Source organism: Aythya ferina (assembly GCF_964211825.1).
Source record: "Aythya ferina genome assembly, chromosome: 6".
NCBI classification, from domain to species: domain Eukaryota; kingdom Metazoa; phylum Chordata; class Aves; order Anseriformes; family Anatidae; genus Aythya; species Aythya ferina.
In genome coordinates this window covers 15,854,625-15,877,905 of record NC_140303.1, presented here as the reverse complement: position 1 = coordinate 15,877,905, position 23,281 = coordinate 15,854,625, and the positions used below count along the sequence as shown (strand labels likewise).

General features: G+C 44.7%; 2 long non-coding RNA genes across 3 annotated transcripts in view; both read right to left on the bottom strand.

Moving 5' to 3' along the window:
- Window positions 1–288: 288 nt before the first annotated feature.
- LOC311439174 overlaps window positions 289–23,281 on the bottom strand; it is a 33,453-nt gene continuing 10,460 nt past the window's right edge. Inside the window, exon 6 of the long non-coding RNA XR_014694571.1 lies at window positions 289–1,435. This is a non-coding gene — a long non-coding RNA (uncharacterized lncRNA). The remainder of the gene's footprint in view (window positions 1,436–23,281) is intronic.
- Window positions 6,616–15,989, bottom strand: LOC311439175. Of its 2 annotated transcripts, XR_014694573.1 has the most exons (4): window positions 15,898–15,972; window positions 15,220–15,413; window positions 7,291–7,538; window positions 6,616–7,187 (listed from the first exon to the last, which is right to left on the bottom strand). It is a non-coding gene; the product is annotated as an uncharacterized lncRNA (long non-coding RNA). The 2 variants fall into 2 exon arrangements; XR_014694572.1 differs by lacking the exon at window positions 15,220–15,413 and having other exon boundaries at window positions 15,898–15,989.

The window sequence follows — 23,281 nt, the reverse complement described above, 5'->3', positions numbered from 1 at the left end:
GAAATGTGTCATTGCTAGGCCGTGAAAGAGGAATTCATTACATCACCTTTTCCTAATGGGACGTTATAACTGATGGTGTTTTATTTTTGCAGTCGTGCAAACTCTACCATGTCACATAATTCACCACAGAGAGCTGGAATTGAGGCTTTGCCCATATCATTACATGAAGATGAAGTGCTAGTGCTGCTCTGAATTACATTTCTATTCATTTTACTCCTTTTTTTTAAGTATTTGCTTCCCATACATAAATTGTTACTATTATGCTAAGATTCGCTAAGGCACCTTGCTGACAATTTTTCCTCTTTTTTACTCTGAATTAATAACAAAATGCAAATCAGTAGCAGTGTGGTTTTTTTTTTCATTCCACTTAATACAATGCTTGAATAATAGAGCATTTAAAGGTTTACAATATATATTAATGGCATTTAAGCACCCTTCAGAGTAAATACGCCTTTGTTTTTCTTCATCTTCTCCTTCTATCCTCACCCTTTCCTGTATTGTGCCTGCTCTCTGCACCTCACACACTTTAAAACAAGGCCATCACATCACATTCTTTCTTCTCCTCCCCTTCCTTTTGAGTTGGCAACAAAATCTATCTCACTACTTAAAGAAAAATGACCACTCACCGCCCCCCCCACACGCTGCAGAGCCAAAGCTCAATATATCTGGTCACCTAGATAAATCCAAGCGGCATTGTCAAGGCTGAGTGTCAGGCCACAGTCACAAAGGCTGCTGCTCTATTAAATTCTTTGGCTAATAAAACACTGGTGTGGCAGCTTTTGTCCATGCCATTACAAACAACAATGACTGTTGCTTATTAAGTCAGACAAACAGCAGTTTCTAAGACTACACCAGATTTTTTTCCTCATTTACCCAATTAAAGCTATTGGTTTCACCTACAATTTTTGTTTTGTCATTGGCACTATTCAATTACTGCTTTTTTGATGGTTAAGTGACAGACATCTTTTATTTAAAAATAAAAAAGAAAAAAAATGATTCCCTAAATTATCCACCCCAAATTTTCTGTGAAAGAAAGTTACAAAACAGAATCTTTTTCCCCAGCAGCACTTTTAGCTTTGTAATAGGAGGATGGCTTTCTGGAATCAAGAAATGATGAGTCCTGTGAACGAGAATTGTCCTCTGTGCCACGGCAACATCTCTTCTCCCTGAACAGCCCAGCCCCACAGCAGCGTTCACCATCTGTGCTTTCCCAAGGAAGTATTCTTCCCTCCCCTTCTTCAGTGGGGATTGGGCAGCTTTGTGGTATGTTTGGGATTCATCACCTCTCTCCAGCTCTCTTAGGTGTTTTATAAAGATGACACAATCATCCCAGTTTGAAAACTATTGCCAACTTCAGCAGTTTTGTGGATGTATTTGGTTTGGATCCATCACCATTGCTGAGAGACTATGCAGCTCTGATCACTCCTAAGCTGTCCTGGAAAAAAACAGATGAGAAATAATAGCTTTTCCTTCTTGCTTAACACTCGCTAAAGCCAGAAACTAGAACAGACCATCACCTGCTGAGCGCACAATAGCCAGGAGCCATTTCCAGTTGCCGAGCCCACGGTACTCAGCAAGGAAGGTGCTGACACACACTTCTCCAAGGGCAGCCCATTTTAAACCACGGGTGACTTCTGGCAGGGCCTGAGTGTCTCGTTCAGTAACTCAGGACTACTCCAGCAGGGTCCAAGGAGATGCAGCCCAGGACGTGCCAGGTACCAGCTGCAGTGATGGAGCACACTCACACTAGCAGCTCCGAGTGCCAGAAACCAGCACTGGGTGGCAGGCTAGGACAGCACTTAGCAGTGGCTCCCAGCCCTGATGCATCACTTCCAGCTTCTCCCACAGTTGTCTCCTTGGCAGCTACAAAAGGCTTGGTTGGGTGGTATAGGAGGGGATGCCCATGCACTCAGCACGGGGGCTGCTTTGCTCTACTAAATGGCCCTAAGAAACCAGAAACTCCCTCTGCATGCAACCAAAGGAGGCTGCAGATATTGGCTCACTTTTTCTTCTCTGTTTAAACCTGAAGTAAAAACAACAACGCCTTTGAGGGGGAAAAGTGTGACTGGAATTTGTCCAGGCAACTAATCTTGTGGGTATAATTTTAGACTGGAGCAGTCTGGTAGCCACACATATTAACACACACAACTTGCACTGCATCCCTGTGTGAGGTAAGAACAACTTGGAAGTCAGCAGCCTTCTTCCCCATGAAAGCAACCAATAAAGCATTCCCCATCACCGCCAATAAGGTGGTGCGGGACTAACTTGCAGGGTGATCCCCTGGGCCCAGCTCAGCCCTCTTCCATCCCTGTGAAAAGCAAGGAACCTGCTGGTTGTATGCAGGAGCGCGTTTGAGACAGTCAGTGAATAGGGCTAGAGATGGTTCTGTTCCCAGAACCAAGCTGAGGTTCCTTCCGCGCACCATTGCAATCGCCTCTTTTTGTTTGGGTGCTGTGTTACAGGCCAGCCACTTTGCTTCCTCCTGGGCCTGCTGTGATTCATACCAAGTGTCTGCAGACCATGCAAACACCCGGGCCCTGTCTGAATGCATAAAATGCTAATCTCATTAGATTTCTCATTTTCAGTGTAATATTGTCACAGTGCTATGCACCACTGTCACAGATTAGCAAGCTTGCCAGAACGGAGCCCACTAATGAGTTAATCCAAATAACGCTCAAATCCCAAATCAGATTTAAAGCCATCTAGACAGAAGACCTGCCAAGGATGCGCGAGGGGTAGGAAGGGAGAGGGTCAGCCTTGTTTTGACAGAAGGAGTTGTCAATTAAGTGAGAGGTGGGGTATAATGGAGAAGCAAGCCTGCATTTTCTCCTTGGGAGGACAGACTCAGTCAAACTCCAAGCTACCATCCACGGCCAGTAGCCCAAATGGGCCTTGAGAAATAATCTGAAATAACAGATACATCCGTATGGAGTGTTAGCTTTTGCCCTGAGAGAGAGACAGTTAGCTATAAAAATCAGCAGCTAGCAAAGCTGCTGTTGCCATAATTTAATCTAGAGTGCTTGGAAAGCCTAAGCAGCTTATAGATCTGAGCTTGATTCATTCCAGCCAGGAATCTGGGGATGAGGAAAAGGCCATTTTTCAGGTATTTGTTTCTTACTCTGTCAGTCACCCAACACGCTGAAGAGATGTGCAGAGACTCAAACAAAAGGCTTCGAGGAAAACACACATCTCAGTGTTAGTGTTCCAGGTAGGTTCTTCAGATGTAGCTGCAGTCTGAAGGGTAGAACTGGCAGGGATCTGTCTTTTTCAAATTATTTTTTCCCCTTTCCTTTTAGGTGAAATTGCTCTTTTAAGGGGAAAAACAGTTATTAAAAGCTGAAAATTTTCATGGGTATATACCAGCGTCATTAGGCCTCCAGTAAGATACGGTTCCACCTTACATGTGAAATTTCTGGGCAGAGCCTCAGGAAGTGCTTCAGAAAAGCCTGGCCAACAGAACACCATCCCAGAGCAGGGGAGGCCAAGGTCACAACAGGGTTGTCCACACCTCAAACAAGGGTCCAAACAGCAGCTCTTCAGGACAATACTGCCTTTCTCTTCCATACTTTTCATAAAATAAACCTTGACAGGTATCAGCTTTGCTCATGGAGAGCAAGAAAATATTTTTTGCAATGTTGGCATATTTTCCTGGACAGAAATAATTGTCTCTGGTCCAATGCTTTACCGAAGAGTGCCTAGAGAACAGCATGGCTTGTCATTGCATTTATTTTCTCTTTGTGGTCCAATCTGTTATGCTTTCCTCAGGAAAGTAGTCCACTGATCACTATAGGACTTTTTTTTGGCCAGGGGTGGGGAATAAGTCTTTCATCCTTTAAAGCAAACCCAAGAGCTTAGCATCAAGACCATGCAGTTTCAGAGAAGAGAAGCAGCCTGCATTTTATGCTGACTTGTGCATCATCAACAAATTCATCCTTAAGCTTTAATTTGACTGTTGATGGATTGAGGTAGGAAGAACAAGGTCTGACACTCCGAAGGGGAATTCAGCTAAGCAAAGCAGGTGCAAGAATCTTACTTTGATTAGTAAACATGGGCAATTCCATATGGAAATCTCTATTTCTAGGAACTTTTGTGGAGTAAGTGTGTTAACAAAACCTTTTCTTCCCAAAAGCCGTGTTGTCATAGCACATCCCTCCCTGCTGCACCTTCCAAGCATTGTGTCAACTGACAAGCAGAGCGTGCAGGCTGCTGGGCTGAGCCAGAACCCAGGGAAGTCCGCGTGAAGCTCTCTGTTCATATCACAACATCATGATTCAGGCCTTGAACTGCACCTTGCGTGCAGACAGAATAGCTTGCTTATGTCTTATTCCATCTCTCACTAAGCAAACAGTTCGGTACTAAGCAGAGTATTCAAAGAAAGAGTGTCCATTCTGGTTTACTGTTTTGTTGCTCCGTTAAATTATCCTGCTGATGAAGGATGCCAATATGCTGCCAATTTTTACACGTGAGATAGATTTTCCAAGTCATGTCTTTTTGACTGCTATCAAATAGATCCCAGCGTAAGGGGCATGAAAGAGCCAGCAGTCCCAAACTTTCCAAAATCTAGCTAAGCTTCCAGGAATATGCATTTGTGTGTGCAGATCCTACCCCTTTAATAGACAACTGCCCGCAACAATCTTCCTGCTCCATGCTAACAAGGTACTAACAACAATAGTAATCACAGTTTGTCTGCTCAGCTCACCCCAGGAGCATGGCAGCAAATTGATGATCATTTCTCATTGTGAATTATGACACAGGCACATCACCTCACCCCTGGAATAAAGCAGCACCTGCCAATCCTGTTAAAACAGCAAGGGGAAAAATGAAAGCCCTGCCGTAGCCAATCTGATTTCCTGCTGACTCTAATTACCCAGACGGGAATTTTGCAATTGCTTCCTCCACCAACTCCTGCTCTGCAGTCTGCAGACTTTGGCTAGTTCTTTCTTTTGTATGCCTACCACCACTGAGTAGATTGGGTTCCTAATGAGTCTTGACACTAATGGTACAGGGAGACAGCGCAATTACATATCCCCCTCCCATTCAGAGCAAACCTGGCAGGAAATGACCTGAGACCTCACACCCTTCTGCCCCAAAGAATCCAGTTATAATGCCTCAGGAGCAGGGCCAGCTGGTGCACGCTCCCCCCTCCAGCAGCCCTCGCTTCACTTCCCCTTGCCATTGTGCAGGTGGCTGGAAACAGTTCTTTATGGCCTAATCCATGACTGGTGGGTTGAGGCTAACACAGAAGCCAGGGAAGGCAAAGCACATTGGAACTGAAGCCCATCAAGAAAGGAAAGGAAAAAAAAAACAAAACAAAACAAAACATTTTTTCGCACATGTGCTGGAGAGCTCTAACACACAGTTGTTGTCTATTAGGTGTTTAACAATGTGTGTAACTCAGCCTGCTTTAAAAGGGGTGGGAGGGAGGAGGGGGAGACATGTGCTTCTGTGATTTCCATCTTGATTGTAGTCCAGGTGTAAAAGAGACTGGAGCTACCTATTGAACTGTGAGCTAATTACAAGAAGAAACAGATGTTGTCTGCTAATGAGGATGCAGAGCCATGAGAAGCATCTTAGCTGGTGAGGAATAAGCGTGTCTTCCACTCCTTGAGAGAGCAGAAGTCTACAAAAGACGTCACATCTATGACCCTTCTTGCCACAGCATCTGAACAACTCACGAAGAGCAGTATGTTTGCCCCTGTCAAGAGCCCTGCCAAAGAACTCTCTAGCCCCATTATACAGGTGGGAAGATGAGGCAGAGGACCAAGGACACACACAGAGACTGATCAAAGCATAAAATAGGTCCAAATCAGCTTATTCTCACTCCAGTGCTTTAAATACCAATCTATTGTTTGCCTCATGCTAGTAACTGTGAACACAGCATTTCATGTATCATTTAATTTCTTTCACTGCTTTACACCCTATGATAGCATAATCTCCTACTTCCATTAACCTCACTGCTCCTTCTGTTTCCCCTCAGGGGCCTGCAAGTCTTCTGCCTCACAGCTGTTTATCATGACGTATGGGATGTTTCTCTTAGCTCTCGAAGAGTTATCTGGCCTTCGAGGATCCTCCTCCTCCTCCTCTTTGCCCCAGGGTAAGAAGGAACTGCTGCAGATCTCAGCTGCTCACCAACTTCTGCCTTGTTCCCCCCAACACATACATGACAGTTCTGCACATCCTGTATTTTCTGTCCTGGACAGTGTTATCTCTGTGGCACTCAAATGCTGCCATCAGCATGAGTGAGCTCTCAAATTGCAATGCTTATGGATTATTACGGTTTAACAAGGAAAAGATTGGAGTATTTATCTCCAGTGTAACTTCCCTGACAGCAGTTACAGCACGGATCATTTCAAGGATCATTTCAACTTTTTGCATCCTATCTGCCTCCAAAATTTGGTATAAAATATACATAATTTTAAGAAAACAACAGCATATTTTAATCCCACTAATAGCTATTTTCCATATTGATGGAGGTGCTCCGAAGCACGTCATCTGCAAAGTTTTGAGGAACTAGAAATTGTGCTGAGAGAGCATCACGGTTATGCAGGTGTCCCTATTCTAACCCACTGCACAATGCATTCCGTATAGCAAAACAACAAAAAAGGAGCAGTAATTTCAAGTGGCTCAGGGAACTCCTGATGGATTTCTCTTTTTATTTTCCTCTCCAGTTTTAAAGTATTATTTACTGTAGTATTCAATTAAGAACAAGGGTTTACTATAGCAACGGCAGCGTTGAGAGGTACTATTCATACGCTGTCTCTGAAATACAAGCTTTTAAGCACTTCTTAGCAACACTTGTTGATAAACCTATGGCATATGAGAATGCTGTGTGGTTTATGAGGAGTAACTTGCACACTAAATTAAGCCTGCAGGAATGGTATTGCTCAAGGTCCTCCCCTTCCTCCATGACTTTAATCTCTGAGCATCAGTGCACTTGTTACCAGAGAGCAACACTAATAAAAATACAAAGACATCATCTTTGGACAAGAAGTACAAAGAAGGATCTGTCCTATGGCAGCTTTTCTCTCTGCCACTGTGTGGCAGCAAAAGTTGCTTGTGATTCGCTGCATCAGTATCTTCACAGGCATTCCAGCTGTGACCTTGCCATCACTCATTCTGGGGACCCTCTCTCCTTTGGCATCTGCCAGCTGTCAGCGTGGGACTCCAGGGAAAATTATAGAAGATTTCTGGAAAATTACAAGGGGCAGCAGAAGGGAGGATTTGATTTGTTTTTATTTTCTCTGTAGAAAGGAGCTCAGGTGCCTGCAGTTCGCCAGCTTCCTGACTTACTTTTGCCTGAGTGTCTCTCTCTGTTCTTCTGTGGGCTTCCACTTCACTGCCTTCCCTTTTCTCATGTCTCTCCATTTCACACACTTCCTCTTCCCAGGAAGTCATAGTTTAAAAGCAATGGCGGTCTTCAAAGAGATGATTTTCTTCCTCTCAGTACTCATTCCTTGAAGGACCATCCCAGCCTGATCAAATCCATTCCACAAGAATGGGAGAACAACAAAGAATCCTCACCCCTTCTGATGTGGAGCCTGGGTATTTAGACAAGACATATCAATGACTGTGATCATTATCTTCCTTCTCAACAAGTTTTCCTTCCTCAACTGCACTCCCTTTACAAAGGCACCTTCCAGCAAAGCTGCAAATGGATGTGCATTGGGAAAACCCGCAATTAACAGCTGTGGTTAACCACAAGCAGATAAGACCATTTTAAACATGCCTGTCTTTGTCTAGACTAGATGCTAAGTGGTGTTTGAAGTATACTCACTTTAGATGCTGTGAGTAATTCTGTTTTCACATTCCCACCTGCTTCCCCTACTGGTTGAGAACATCATAACAAATATATTCACGGTTCCTGTGGATTTGATATTCAGGATTCTCACTCTTTCATCGATTGAGGTATCATTGAATTCAAGCTGGCAGTGTTCCACACTGCAGGACAGAAGTGCTGATCACTGCATCCTGATTTCTTATCTCATTATGGCCTACATTTTTAACTGATGTACTCGATTGCATTTTGCACTCCTTCCTAAAATCAAGCTGCTAGCGTGGCCAGGTAACCACTTCACTCCACTACAGGGTTGCTATTCTGGGGCAGCAGCTGAAGCAGCCATTTCAGATCTATTGTTTGTAAGAGGTGCAGGAGTTAAGAAAGCTATATGCGCCAACAGTATTACCGTGCTCTCCAGAAAGGTACCTGCAAATATGTTCAAAAGCACATTCTACCAGAAATTTAGGGAAGAGTGTTAGATTTATGTAAAGACCAAATGCTCCTCTAGTTAGGAGCTCCTGGTTTCTGTTGTTATCGAGGTCACAGCTGTAGAAAGTACCTGAGCACATGTAGCCATCCAGCTGATCAGCTGGAATCGGGTGCTGCTGATTACAGCTGTTGTTTCAGCAAAACTTAGGGAAACAAAGATGCACACCCCAGGCCTGGCAGCAAGAAACAGCTCTGAGCACTTACACAGTTACAGCTGGAGAAATAGTGGAGCATCAGACTGCTTGTTAACTTCCAGTGCCAAGGCTAACACCTATATTTTAGCCCTCTCATACACACTATGAAATTCCCTTTGATTGCCTGCTTTTCTCCTCCAGCCTGTAGAACCCCAATAAAGACTTGATTAGACTATTTTCAATCTTCTTCAAGAAGGCACGGACAATTTTAAGTGAAATGATGGTGCACACATTGTTTTAATTAGAAGAGCCCTATTTTCTCCTTGAGTAGAATCATACCCCAGGTAGCAACAATACAAGAAAATCAACAGGCGGCCTGTTTGCCAGTTACCTGAGCTTCACATCCGCGTTATTCAGCACATTTGCAGCAGGAGTTGGTTACCTTCACTGAAACATTTATAGCCTGATTTAATAATGGCTCTTTGAATCCAAAAGCTAGAAATTTCACTGAATCACTTCAAAAAGATGTTAAGACAAGTTTTAATCTTTGGTAGGCTAATGCCAAGCAAGAAGTGTAGCCAAGGTCTCATTCATTAAAACCAGTGCTATTCAGTTCCAGCGCATCCATCGGCTTGCTTTTGCAGAAGGCATAACTTCATGCCGATGCTTTCCAAAGTCCCACATTGCTGCATATTTCAAATATTTTGCCCCAATATGGCCTGATTATTGCTAAGTGGGAAACCGCTGGCAACAAATAGCATGCAGGCTGGATTTAATCTCAGAGGAGGGGGAAGGATGAACATTAGGAAAGGCCTTCTCCTGTGCTGTCCCTCAGCTCAAACTATTTGGCAAGTCACGGGCACGCTCGGTACCCACGCGTATCTCCAAGATTACTTATCCGTTACTTGTATCTCCAAGAGCTCTCTCTTCAGCATTAATTCAAAGCTCTGGTTCCTCAGCTGGGAGCCAGCAGGAGCTGTGCATTCCCTGTGACTGGTTGCTTTCATTCAATTCAATCACACCAGTCAATTTGTGAGTGCAAATCCCCCAGGCACAGACCCCCTGAAAGACTTAATGCTGACCAAGCACCTGAAGTCCCTCTGTGCCCATGGTCCTGTCCCCTGGCTCTCGATACTCCATTTTTCAGCACCCACCCTAGCATCTCCCATGCACAGCTGCAGGATGTCGCTCTAAGTTGCCTTCCTCTTGCATGGGGGAAAACAAAAGTGCCTCCTCAGTGGAGGAGACTTTATGTAATGTAAGACTTTATTTTAAGAAGTTGTTGGAAAACATACAACTGGCAGATATAAGAAGGGATTAATCCAGGTGTCCCGTTCATACACCAGGTGAACTCCATGCTCCTGAGTACTTTTTCTGGCAGCTCTCACAGAGGGAACTGAACCCTCTCGGCAGCACGCACCTTGGCTGTTAGAGCTCACTCTGAATTCGAGACATGGATTCAAATCTCCTCATGAGAGAGGCAGGGCTGTTGGTGGGGAATAGCACCATTCTACGTGAGAAGGGGTTTGGAATTAGGGTATCTGGAAAGGAAGAGTTTATTCCCTAACTTTCAGGAAAGAGCAGCTGTTTGTGAAGCCTAAGTGAGCAGATGTCTCCTTTGACAGCGCTGAACGTGGTATCTCAGTTCTAGAAGGGGGCACAACTTTCAACATACATCTATCTTCAGCTCACTGGCTTTTGTGAATTGCACTTTGTTTCTTCCTGGATGACAAATTGAATGCCTGTTTCTCCCTGGATACTGCAGAGAGAATCTAGGTACCTCAGCCAGGTTTGTGATATTATGAGGTCTAAATGCTTATCTTGGTGACTTTATAATAGTAGAATATGTATCCTAACAATTATAGGAGTTGACACGGTTTTGTACTATCATAATCTTCAGGAATAATTCTCTTATCTACACCCTGATGGCTTCCACCCTGCGTGCTCAGGTTTGGAAAGTAGCTGAGGAAGAGATGCTGCCAGCCAAACCACCAGTGCCTGGTGTAACCGTGCTCTCAGCTAGCAGGTAGTAAGGGTCTCCACCTTTCTGTTCACAGCCCTCTGAGCCGAAAGGGAAAAAAAAACACCACAAATTTATAATCAGTCTGAAGGTGACTAAGCTGAGATGCTGTGAAGCATCCTCTGTCACAAACACTCTAGATTATCAGCAGAGATGAGTGAAGTTGCCTCTTCTCCTTGCTGATGACAGCCAGATCAGCTCTGCCGGGCTCCACGCAGAGGAGACTCTTGCTGTGACAAAACCAGCTTTAAGACCACCAGTGGGAAGGGGAATTGGAGCAAAGACTTGAAACAAATTTAATGGGATGGCCAGTGGTTTTCAAAGGCTTACACGGTGATTTTTTTTTAGCTCAACAGCTGAACCAGAAGAAAAACATAAATATTTTATTTTACTTGGATTGAGCCATAGCCTTTGTTTTAAAACCCATCATCCTTCCTTTGCGTTGAATGAGTGCCTTATCTGTGCCAAAATGGGATATTTTGTTTTCAAGGACTTATAAGAAAGACAAAAGAAATGAAGGGTTAGAATCACAGAGGTGCTATAAGAGACTGTTTGCAGTATAACTGTCCCCCAGCAATGGCTCGTGAACTTACTTCAGTTTTGGGAAGTCATCCCTAAAAAGCTAACTGCTAATGGAGGCAAGGATTAAACCCCAGCTCCCCGCTGAGTGTTCTGTATGTAGGGTTAGGAAGGCATGGCGTTCAGCATGGTGAGAGGTCTCCCTGGACTCAAAAACCTACACAGACACTTGAGGAGGGTCCGAGGCTATCCCACTTCTGAATGCCCCATTGCCTGTCAGTTGAGGCACGTTTCTGTGTGATGGGATGTTCAAGGAAGGGGCAGATCCTCAGGCTGAGAAGTACGCGATCTGTATTCTGTCACATTCAGAGGTTTTCACCATCCCACACCTCTCTCATCCTTTTCTGATGAAGTTACGTGATAAATTTGACATCTGCCAGTAATGATGTAGCTACAGCAAATCCTGCCCTGGGTGGGAAACAGCCTTCTTGGCATCCCTTCCAGCTCCCTTTTTCTTTGGTCCTGTGGCTCAGATTGATGAATCTCTCTTGGGTGAAACAAAACCACTCTTCACGGTTTGCCAGGGGAGCTTAACAACTTACCTAAGGGTGAATGCAACTGGGTAACGGCTGGCTGGATAAATTTTGGGAATGGGTTTTCCCTGGACACTCTCTAACCATTCTGAATTCCTTGCTATTATACAGCAAATTATCTAGGGCCCAGCCAGGATAGGCAAATAAGGGAAGTTCTGGTGAAGGAGAATGGGTAAAGGAACTGAGGTTACTTTCTCAGGGAAGCTGAATTTTAAATGTTACCTCAGCTGAGGCAGAGTTTGTTGGAAACTCTCTGGCTTTGAGAATTATTTACTGAATTATATACTAAAACACTCGGCAGTCAAAGTGTCCATTTTCCCTGATCACCCGGAGGTTATTTGTGCCCATCTCCAATGGCAGCCTTCTCCCAAGCATTCACTCTTGGGATGGAGGCTTGTTCCAGTGATTCTGATCCTTTCCCTCACTGCAGCGGCAGTCTGTGGTGTAGCTTTGCCTCCCATTAGACTTCCTGCGGAAAGCCAGCACTAATGCCAGGTTTGGAGACAATACTGTCCCTCCATGGACTGTAATGTGAGGCTGCAAAGCAAACTTTGCTTTCAAACAGCCACAACAAAATAACAAATCCACCCCTTCATTTTCTGCACTCTATTTTCCTAATTAGGTGGGTGGGAGAACAAATGTCCACATGCAGAAAGTAGGTGGGCATAGGCTGGATAAATCCCATGCTCCCAATTCTTGGCATGGAACAGCGCAGCCATTATCCCTTCTAAATGTCAGGGAACTAGCTCCAACTCTACGAGGTGCCAGACACCTGCTCCCACTACTCCCAGCTTTGCCTTCTGCTGTTGCATCTCTCACTCGGAGGCCTTGGTGTAATTCCACTCTGCACAAATTGAGCCGTAAGTGCCAGGAAAGTGGGATTCTGAAAGCATTTCATAGAAAGGCACAGACCAGGGCAGCGACAGACCTACAAGGAGGGACGCAGCTGCCACTTCCATGAAGAGGTACCACTCGGTACTGAGACTGCACATTGATAAAAAGCCAGCAGAGGGTTAAAGCAAGATGCTTTCTTGCAGGCAGATGAAGTTAAATGGATTTAGGGATTTTTTCACAACAAAAAGGGGCGGAAGAGCCACAAAAGGCTATTGAGAGGAGATAGCTAGCTCTTCTGTCTGACATATGTCAACAGAGAAGCAGTGGCAACAAAACAAGGCTGTCATGTTGAAAAAGCAGATCTTCCAGCCACAGGCTAGGTTGCAGGGCAAATTGTGTGCAGCAAATGCCTTGAGTACAGGGGAATCCTTGTGCTACTCTTCCAGCACACTTGGGGAGCAGTTGCCAGGGAAGGCAGAAGCAGCAAGCAAAGGTCATAGCTGTTCCACTGGAGGCTGGCAGGCAAGGAGGGACATACCCTGTCACACGGGAGGAGCAGGGAACACAGGCAGGGAGAAGAGGGAACATGTGCCACAGCCCATGATGGCCACCATTCTGGGAGACAACTGCCACCATCCCTAGCTGGATTAGCCCACTATTTACACTTCTGTGACTGAAGGCACGCCATTTCCAATTTCCTTGGTAAATGAGGACACAGCATACCATTCCTGATGCACTCCTGCAACTTCTTACCCTCCTGTAACTCCAAGCAGGGTTATTTATCTGCTGGCTACTCCATAGCACATCACAGCCCTCGTAGGAGGACAAGATCAACATTCTGCTTAGCTCACACCTGTTGTGGCGACCCTGCAGGCTGCTAGCCATAACACTGCAAAAGAAGTAAGCCATTCAGCAGCAAACTACAGAGCCAGGTAAGAAGCCAGTCAGTAGCTTGCTCTGTAGCTCATCCCATGGCTCCACTACTATCACAAAAGTATCACGGCTCTGCAGTTTTTGTGAGAGTAACAACACCATCATCACAGCCTTCAAGCACTTCAAATTACCTGTTTGGTGAAAGCCCTGTGCACCGTTAGCATATGTTTAATATGAAGTCCCAGGAACAGCGATGACACCTGAAGACAGTGCAAGGCAAGCTCACTCTGGTGCATTTGAGAAATTGTGTATCACACAAGAACGGGACACACTGATAACACAACCTTTTCTGCTGCATTTGGAGGCTGCCCGCTAAAGACAGAAGATAACATGCCAAGTGAAACACAGCTCTTCTTGTGACTACAGAGTGGTTTCTCTGGTAAAGGGAAGCACTGCTCTCCCAATACAAACCATTTGTCAACATAATGCTTCCACTAATGACAGACCCGGTCTCTCCATGAATGGCCCTCAGAATAGGTCCTAATTACACCATGTTATTGCAGAGGAGGAAATGTGCATAGAAATTGGAAAAACTGGCGTAGAAACAGAGCAATATTCCCAGCCTACTTTCCAGCTCATTTCCAAACTCGTATGACTCCCCCATATGTCAGCTCGAGTAGCAGTGTTAACTATTCCATTTTCTGTGGAATTGGTGAGAATCAACTTGGAGGCTCTTATACAGGAATTTAGTCTTTTGCCCTGAGAATCATAAGCATTAATCAAACCGTACACTACAAGATAATCATTTTTAATTGATATTGCATAGCACTTAGCAATCCCCAACCAAGTTAAAGAAGCTTGAACGATGTTCAAACAAAGCAAAGATATTGGCCTTCAGGAGACAAGAGGCAAACAGATGGAGAGGGACCGTGAGAAATTGAGAAATGATGTAGATTTCAGTCACATTCTGAGTCTTATTTATTAAGGAGCAAGTTGCTTTATAGTGGAGGTTGTCTGTTACTGTAGGGTTTTTTAATGAAAATCATTGTTGGAAACGGTAAGATGTGTGCCAAGCAGATATTTTTCTTAATGAATTTCTTATTTGCTAACTTCTTATACTGTTTCAAAATACATTGCTATGGGCAAGTCTCCTTCTGAAGGAGAACCTCTGAAAATCACTATCGAGAAGATTAACATCTAGCATATAAAGCAACATAAGACAGTAAGTAGCTGTATATGGAAAGGAGGAAAAATATTTGCCTAACAAGATGTCGGCAGGTTGAATTTTGGTCCCAGATATCCGGTCTAAAATAAATCAATTTACATGAGCGCTAACCTAACTGAGCTCAGACTCTGCCAGCCAAACACAAGGTACACTTGAAATCTTGTTGCTTGGCTGATACCAGTCTCATTGTTGGGAACCATGTGGATTTCCACTTCTGGAGTATTAACTTCTTTTCAGACAGCAAAATCCACAGGATCTGTTTGTCTTGGAATCAGAAAGTGCCAGCTGTCTACTTCACCCAGTATGAATAAATGCAGATTTACTGTTTCAAAAAGACTTATAAAGAATAGTGGTTGTCTGAAGCCAGAAGCAACCTTTTTAATCTCCACAGGCAATCTCCAGACTTATTTTCCTTTTAAGCTACCTGTGGCCTAAAACCCAAAGGCTGCATATGAAGATCCCTAAGATCAACCTTCAGAGAGAGAGAGAAAGTCAGATTCTAGCTGGAGCTATTGAAAAAGTTTCCAGGCTATGTTTGCATTACGTGCTGTCTTGGAGAAGTGCCCGATTTCAGCTTATACAGGAAGCATTAGCGTGGCCAATTGTGCTATAAACATCAGAAATAGCACTCAGTCCTTCCTGAGTTTGTTGTACAGCATCTAGCTTGAGAGAAAGGAAGAAGAGGAAAGTAAGAGTAATAGAGAAGGAAGAGGAAGAACCAGTAAGTTTTAAGTGGAAAGAAAGTGAATGACCACCTTGTATTTCAGAGATGAAGCAAGATGAAGATGAGAGAATCTGAGCTCCATTAATGTCTATTCTGCCTTCCCACAAGTGCAAGCCAACGGGGTACCATGAAATCCAGCAGGCTAGTAGGTCTGTCTCTCTTTCACTTGTAGTGCAAACACAAAAGCAACACCTGCTGTTGCTATTGCAAGAGAAAAACAAATACCTGATAGGAGGGAAGAGGAGAAAGCAGAATAATCCAGATGGCTTCCCCTCTCTTGAGTGCAGCCCAGTGCTAGAAACTTCAGCCTGCACTCCTTGTTTCAGACACAGAGTAAAAGACCACAACCACAAATCCTGGCCCCTACTCACATCACAGCAGGTTAAGAACCTAGAAGTGTTTAGGTTTAATTACTCCTGTCTGAAAACAACTTCAGATTTGGACATGAAGACAGAAAAGCTCTAAGTCCTTTGATTATCAGGAAGATAACTGCCAAAAATAATCCAAAAGCTCCTCAAGTAAGATTTCAGCTCAAAAGACCCATCCATCCAAATGGCACAAATACCACATAATATTGTGACAGGGATAGAAATCTTCAGAATATCTCAGATGTTTGTAGACCTGAACTGCAAGCCCATCAGGTCTCACTGATGAAATGCCGCATCTACTCCTGACTCCTATCTAGCACTCTTCTCACCCCCAGTTTTACCTGTCTTTTGCAGTTCACTAAGCAGTAGTGGGGCTTCACTCTGAGACCCCACACCTCCTGTGGTTCTCCAGACTACTGCACCCAACATGGAGTTGCAATGAAAGGGAGAAGGCAGATGTCCTCCTTTGCCAATAAGTACCCGCCCAGCAGCTGCCTAGCTTAGCAGCTAATAAAACCCAACACCTGGGAGTATGCCCCAGCATGGCAGATACTCCTTCTTATGTGTCTGTAGCTATTGTATCACATAGAAATTCACGAACGTGAAGAAGCCTATAAACGTGTCCTGGGCTGGTCTTGAATCCCAAGCATAGCTGGAACACAGATCCACATTTAAACCAGACCAAATACCTCCACCTAGCTATAAAGGTGCATCACCCAGGTGCAAACTAACCTTACTACTTCACAGCTGTCTCCCCTGCACCTTAGAAACACCCTGTCAGTGCTTTGAAATGCCATTTTCTCACACCTGTTTACTTTAAACTGATTTCACTGCGGCAAAGGCATTGTCTCCCTTCATTAGCACGGTTTTCACAGAAATAGCTTTGCTCCAACTTATGTATTTTAATAATTTAGGCAACCAACATGTACTTGCTCATTTCCCTTTCAACTAGCAATGCCACCATGCGAGTGCAATTCAGTGGATGAAGCAGCTATGAAAAAGTGTTTAGCCATGACCTTAAGCAGCCTAGTTATGCCAGAAACTGTCTCCCGTTAATCAGTTGCACTTTGTCTCTAGCATTGACTTAACACTCTTTATGGAGCCTTTTGTTGCAGGAAAGATGTTGGATTGCTCAAAAATGTCAAAATTACATTCAGATTTCAGAGCACAGAAAAAAAAAAAAAAAAAAAAAAAAAAAAAAAAAAAAGCAGGAGGAGAAAAAAACGTGACAAAATTCTTATGAATTTTCCAGATGCTGCAACATGTACTTTTGGAAATGTGGTGCATCATTTTCTTGTGTTATTTGAGGAACTGTGTAATCACCCAGTTGTTGGGCTTATCATACAAGAAGTTGCCAGCAAATAACTGTTATCTCTCAAGTATGAGATTTCTGTCCCTGGCTGACATTACTGATTAAAGAGTTCCTGCGGTGAGTGAGTGTGGAAAGGCAACCATTTTAGCTGGCGGTATATTGTTCCCCATTCATATTGTTTTAAAAAAAAAAAAAAAGCTGGTGCTTACACAAAGGACAAACAGCATCATAGCTGAAAAGACAGAAGCAACTATGAGGCTGTAGAAAAACAAGTTATAATTCAGCACCAATGCGAGACTGTTGAAGAGATGTTACACTGAGGCTGGCAGGCTGTGTTTAGTTTGATAGGTATGGTACTCTGTTCATGCAGCTGCCTGCCTGAAACTGTAGAGATCATCCTGATTAGAAAAAGGCAGGTCCAGAAGCTCTTCTGACCTGGGTAATGCTGCGCTGGCTCAGAGGGACACATGCAGCAGGGAACCATGCAGCAGGGTACCCGTCTCCTACCTACTCACCAGTTCTCTGGAGGTAGCTAAAGTCCACAGGATTTCTGCTAAGAAACATCGAGCAGTAAGGCAGTAATCCCAGTGGGGGCAAAGGATGTCTTTGGAGTCAGTGTCTCTGCAGCATCTAGAGATGTTGTCTCAATGGCAAATGGTTTAATAGAAAGAGACAGCTCCAGAGTCAACAACAATCGGAGCTGGGGCTTGTAATCTGAACAGCCACATCTGACCTTTGTCTTAGCTGTCATGGAAGAAGAATATCTTCATGTTGTACAGGCAAACACCAGAAATAACACATGGAAATTGAACAGGAGAGACAGAGCGCGTGAAATGGAAGGGTTAACACATTCTTTTCTGCAAGAGGGTGTTGCTCCCTCCATAATTGATACCAAAGCAGCTTTGGGCACAGTGCATCCCAATGAGAGAGCATGTGGCCTAATTTGGCACTTCTTCCACCAGCAGGAGGCTCTTCTGCAGGCTATTCACAATCCAACTGAGGTTGGCATCCTTGCCTGGTTGAAGCTGACATACTGTGCCACATTATGAGTGGGAACAGGACCATCCTAACAGATTAGCGTGAGCACAGACTTGCCAGAATACCAGTATGTGGATAATAGTTAAGTGTTAAAGGGGGGATCCCTGTCCAAAAATGATGAAATGACAGTCTGTCTTCAGCTTGCCCAGCTACAGTTAGGAAATCTGTCACAAGATACAACAGCTGAGCTCGGCATACCCCAGCGCCCTTTCTGCAGCCCACATCAAAGTCGAAACCCTGTTTCAAGAGTGGGGGTCTCCAGGACCCAGGTATGGGCAGGTCCCCAGGAGAAAACTGGGTGAACCTTAGCAGGGTGGTTGTTGTCCTTGCTGGGGTGCCTTGTTTAGCTGGGAATCCAGGTCAAGAATTTCTTCTGGTTTTCCAGGGGATGTTATACGTGTTGGCTTCACAGGGAATTTTGTAGTGAGGAAAAAAGGTTAGGGTCAGGCTGTGTTGAAGCCTGTGCAGATGCAAAAAATGTGTGGTAAGGCAGGAAGAGGCTCTCCCCATTTCCTACAGGCTCGTAAAGCAATACCCCAGGTTGGGTCTGAGCGCGTTAGCCCCCATTTGCTCCTTGCAGCAGTGCTCTGGCCAAGTCAGATGGCGTGCTGCTGTGTCTCAGCAAGCACCCCGGCTGGTTGAGTCGAACTGGCTGTTAAAGCTGGCATCTGCACCCCGTGCACACTGCTGGCACCTTTCCCCCAAGCTGTGCCACCTCCTCTGCTGTCGTCAAGCCCTTGCCTCACCACCTCCCCATCAGCGAGGGACCTGGCATTCCTCCCCCCATGTCTGATGGGATTATTCCCACCCCTAGGCTGTCCTGCATGCTTCCTGCCTCCATTTCCCAGTGCAGGTAGTACCAAGATGACCCCAGTCACACCGCAGAGACCCTCTGCATTCCTCGGTGACCTCGTCCATCTGTCTCCATGCCTGAGAAGGCTCACAGAACATGAACTGAACCTTTTGCAAGATGCTTGCTGCACATAACCAGGAGCTATGGTGTGTGAGGCCAGGAGAAATCAAATCACGCTCACAGGACCAGCACCACCACAACTGGATTGGCATCCTCCTTTAGCCTTAGCCTCTCAAAATTAGGAGTTTTCCCATCTGTCATTAGAAGAGGCACCTGCCAGTTAGGTTGCATAGGCGATGTATACAAAAAATACTCTTCACAAGAAATTAATGTCACCTCTGAATACTCTTCAGAAGGTTTTCCTAGTAAAAGGGGAAGAAAAAACTGTATTTGCACAAACTGTGGCAAAAGCATTTGACATGTTTTAAAGGTGTGTGTTGGAACACAGACATATTTTTAACCCTAGATAAGATCTTGAGGAAATGTTTACTGGGCCTCAGAGGAAATGTAAATCAAAACTGCCAAAACTGTGTCAGTAGATTTCATTTCAGTTTACTTATTTAAAATGAGAATGAAAACAAGCAGAGTTCTGGGCAAGTTTGTACTTCTGCATCTCCTTTCAGATCTGTCTGTTTACATTATACAGTGTTTTGGGACTGACACAAAGGTGGCAAGTTGCTGAATTCTAAATGTCCTTCAATAGCTGGAGCATTGCATTCCTGTGCCTTTTGATGAGTCACATTACTTATTTGTCACATATGTTGTTAACGCAAGGAAATGTATTCAATAAAAAAACTAATCCAGGCAGCCAGCCATGGGCAGATGAATGAAAGTGACCAAAAGCAGGTTGGAGCAGAAAGCAATGAAGAGAGAAAGGGCTGTTAAATCTGTGCAGTCTCTAAATCCTTTTAATATCAAACACAAAGCCTTTAGAGAGTGAAATCAACACTTTCCACACTAGAAACCCCTCTTTCTGCTCCTGAGCAGAGCCTGGGTTAGGACCAGGCTCTTTTCTCATCTGACCTCTGTGATCCGAGCTTTCTCCCTTGACCTGAGGACAGAGGAGGAGAAGCAGCTAGCATTTGCGTACGCTGCTTCGCAGGGATGTCAGGAGCCTCTGGATCCTTCGTCAGGGCCCACAGGAGCCCATTTTGGAAGGAAAGAGAAAGCTGAAAGCGTTGCCAGCGTTATGCTGAGCTGTTGTCCTCTGGAGTCCAGTCTCCAGCCAGGTTGTGAAATCAGAGGACTTGGACTCAAGACAAGAATAAGCCCAAATTCAAAACAAGGTTTTTGTTACACCACCTCATTTCACCACTGTCTCCCTAGGGCACGTGGACACCACAGCAGACCGCTGCCAGCTTCGTTACTCTAACACAACAGTTCCTCCCCATCATTTTCTGAAGGGAAGTTAATATTTGGCTATGTTAATCAGGGGTAATTTTTGGCTATCCCAAACAGCATATCCAAGCCCCTTGTGCCTGACAGTTGAGGCAAAGCTATTGTGATAGATTAGCACAGTGACAGCTTCTTCCAGTCTTGGTGGTTGTCCCAGCCATTGGGAGCCAAACTCTGGCCCTGGTTTCAGAAACTTAAACACCTCGTGGTGGTGTAAACTGGCCCCATCCACAAGTAGCCTTGCCAAGAGCCAGTTGACTTAACAGGCATCACAGAAGGCAAAGGAGCCCAGCTCGTTGTTCCAGCACATGGCCATGAAGCCAGACGAAATTTGGAGTGAACAAACTCATTTGAGCTTTTCACACCAGTTTTGCGCTTTGGCTAGAGAGGAAGCACTAGCAGCTTTGGCACTTTTCTAGCAAAGAAAGGCTGGGAGGGGAGGAGGCTGAATACTTTCTCTTGAAATAGGTGGGTACATGGAAAATCTTTGATATGATTCCCCCTGCCCAGGGCCTGGCCAGGGGCTCAGTCCTTCAAGAGATGGCTTCAGGCAACTCATCTTTCTTATTTCTATCTCAGAGAGGGGAGTCTTTCCTAGACCAAAGCATCTGGGAGGTCTTGAGCACTGCCTCAGTGCTGTGCCCTGTTTGCTGGCATGGCTGTGGCCAACTGCTATGGGAAAGAGCATCGATTTTGTGCCTTTTGCTAAAAGCAAATGGGGTTTCCTCCCTCAGAAGGCAACTTCTGGCTGTGTAGGTTTGTTGGCTGCCAGCTGCTACAGCTGTTATGCATGGCATGGAGAGGTGCGTCTTGTAGTTGCACTGCAAATGAAGGATTTTATTTTTGGTTTTGCCTTTAAATAACAGGAATTTAATATTTCATTATTTGAGACATGTTGCTTTCAGATCTGTCCTCTGAAAAACTGAGATCACCACAGCCTGGAGACCCGCCAGGACTCAAGGGAATTACAGTCCTAGACTAATAAATTTTGGTCTGACCTAGAGCAATCATAAATCCTAAATAAACCGTCTTACTTCACTCATGTTACTCAAAACTCACCATGGTGTTTCAGACCCTGGGCATTGTCCATGCCCGCTTTTCCTGAAAGGTCAGTTTCTTGGAAAAATTGTGTTTAAGGAAGCATTCTTGCTTCCCCAAATATCCTCCCTATTCATTCAAAAATGAAATAAAAAAAAATAATAATAATAATTAAAAAAAAAGAGGCTCTTGTACTCTAGAGAAGATGAACAATCTTAACACATTCTTTTGTCTTCCCAGGCCTTTCAACTTGCCAGGAAAATCCTTCTCATCCTCATCCTTCCTTTGCTGGCCCAATCTCAGCAGCTTTCTCAGTAAACTGATGAAATCAAAGTGTAATCTGGGATCCCTAGCAGAACTCGAGCTTGTCCATTCAAAGGCTGTCCGCTTCCCAGTGAGGCCATGATTCAGTGTTACACAGAAGAGTCCTGTTGTCTCCCAGCTTCCATCCGCTGGGGCTGAAACTGCTGCTGCCCAGCGAGCACTGCCGTGCTTACAGCATTGACCAGCCAACCCCTGCAGCTCTCCGCTGAGGCTGGCAGGTTGAGGCAGGCAGGGGAAACTGGATGCACAGTCTGCAGTAGTTCACAGTGTGGGCTGGATTTGTGCAGAGACATTGGCACATGTCCCACTACGTTCAACTGATTTTGAAAACCTGACCCTAAAAGTTAAGATCAGGGTTGAACCACCTGTAAGAGCAGGCCTTGGCATGCTTTGTCTCCAGTCCTGCAGCACAGGAAGAACTGAGTTTCAGTTCCTACAGTTTTCAGAGGCAATTCTCTGCTCTAAACCACAGCAGCCTCCTATGGAGCCCAGACTGTTCCTCTGGTGCTCACACACGCTGATTTTGGATTCACACGAGCCACTCCACTGCTTGCACTGTCATCACAGTGCACTTGAGATTCAAAAACAAAACTTTGTCTCCTGCTTTCCCACATACGCCGTGATTGCTTGCGCACCGGGGGAGTCCTGATATTCTCATCTACCTTCAGGAAGGATCGTTTGTCACTTCAAGCCCTCTAGCCACCTGGAACATGGAAATCCCATTTACATAAATTCAGGCCCAGGTTGTCTCTTTGCTCTCGCTGTTGTCATAGCAGCCTAATTCACCGGTGGTCATGTCAGCCCTTCACCTGCTCGTGGTGCCTTGGAGTTACAAGCAGCAAACACAAAGGGAAAAATGGGAAATTCATTCTTCAGTCTGGCTCAGAACTGCAGGGTAAGCATGCAGAAGAAACCTAAGGGATTTTGTACTGAGAGGTTTTAGAGGGACTGTAAGCTACTCTGGAAATGGCTTATCACACAAATATATCACAAAATAGCTATTCTTCCTCTCCTTAATAATGACTTTCACAAAGTTCCCCTTACCCACGAGATGAGTTCTGGAAAACCACACGTACCTTAGGGAGCTTCCTAGCTGTCTTCTACTACAGAATGGATTACCTAAGGACTTCAGCTTGGATTAAACTCCCTGTGGAGCTTCAAATGTTGTCTTTCCACACCAAACAACATCCAAATCAGCTGTTGGCATAAACAACAGTCAAGCTGCCCCCTATTCTTGCCAGAAGAGTTAGGTCCAATGGGACTTTGCAACCACAATTTTTTTCCACCATAGCTTCCAGATCAAAACTTCCCACCAAGCAGACACCCAGCTCTGGAACGATCTCCAAAAGGCCCAATTCCAAGCTAAGGAAGGCAAGGGCATGGGTCCAGCTCCACTCCGGGACATGGCAGACGATTCTCAGAAATCTGCAGGAATCCTGTTTGCCTGAACCTGAGCCGAATTTGTCCCATATCAAATTTTAATGGAACTGGCAGAACTCTTACATTGCAGCTTTCTTCTGTTCATTTAGTTCATAGTTCAAAAACTAATATCCCCCATTTATCATCATTTCACATTGAGTTATTTGTTTAGTAGCAAAGAAAAGTGATTAAAGTATACAACATGGTGAAAATCACATTCTCATCCTCTGCACTGCTGTATAATTCATGCTGAAGAACAAATGAGATTACAGCTCTGGGACTGTCTCCAGAATGAGTTACATTTGTCCCGTTTCCCGTTCTTGCTATAATCTTTGTCAAGACAGTA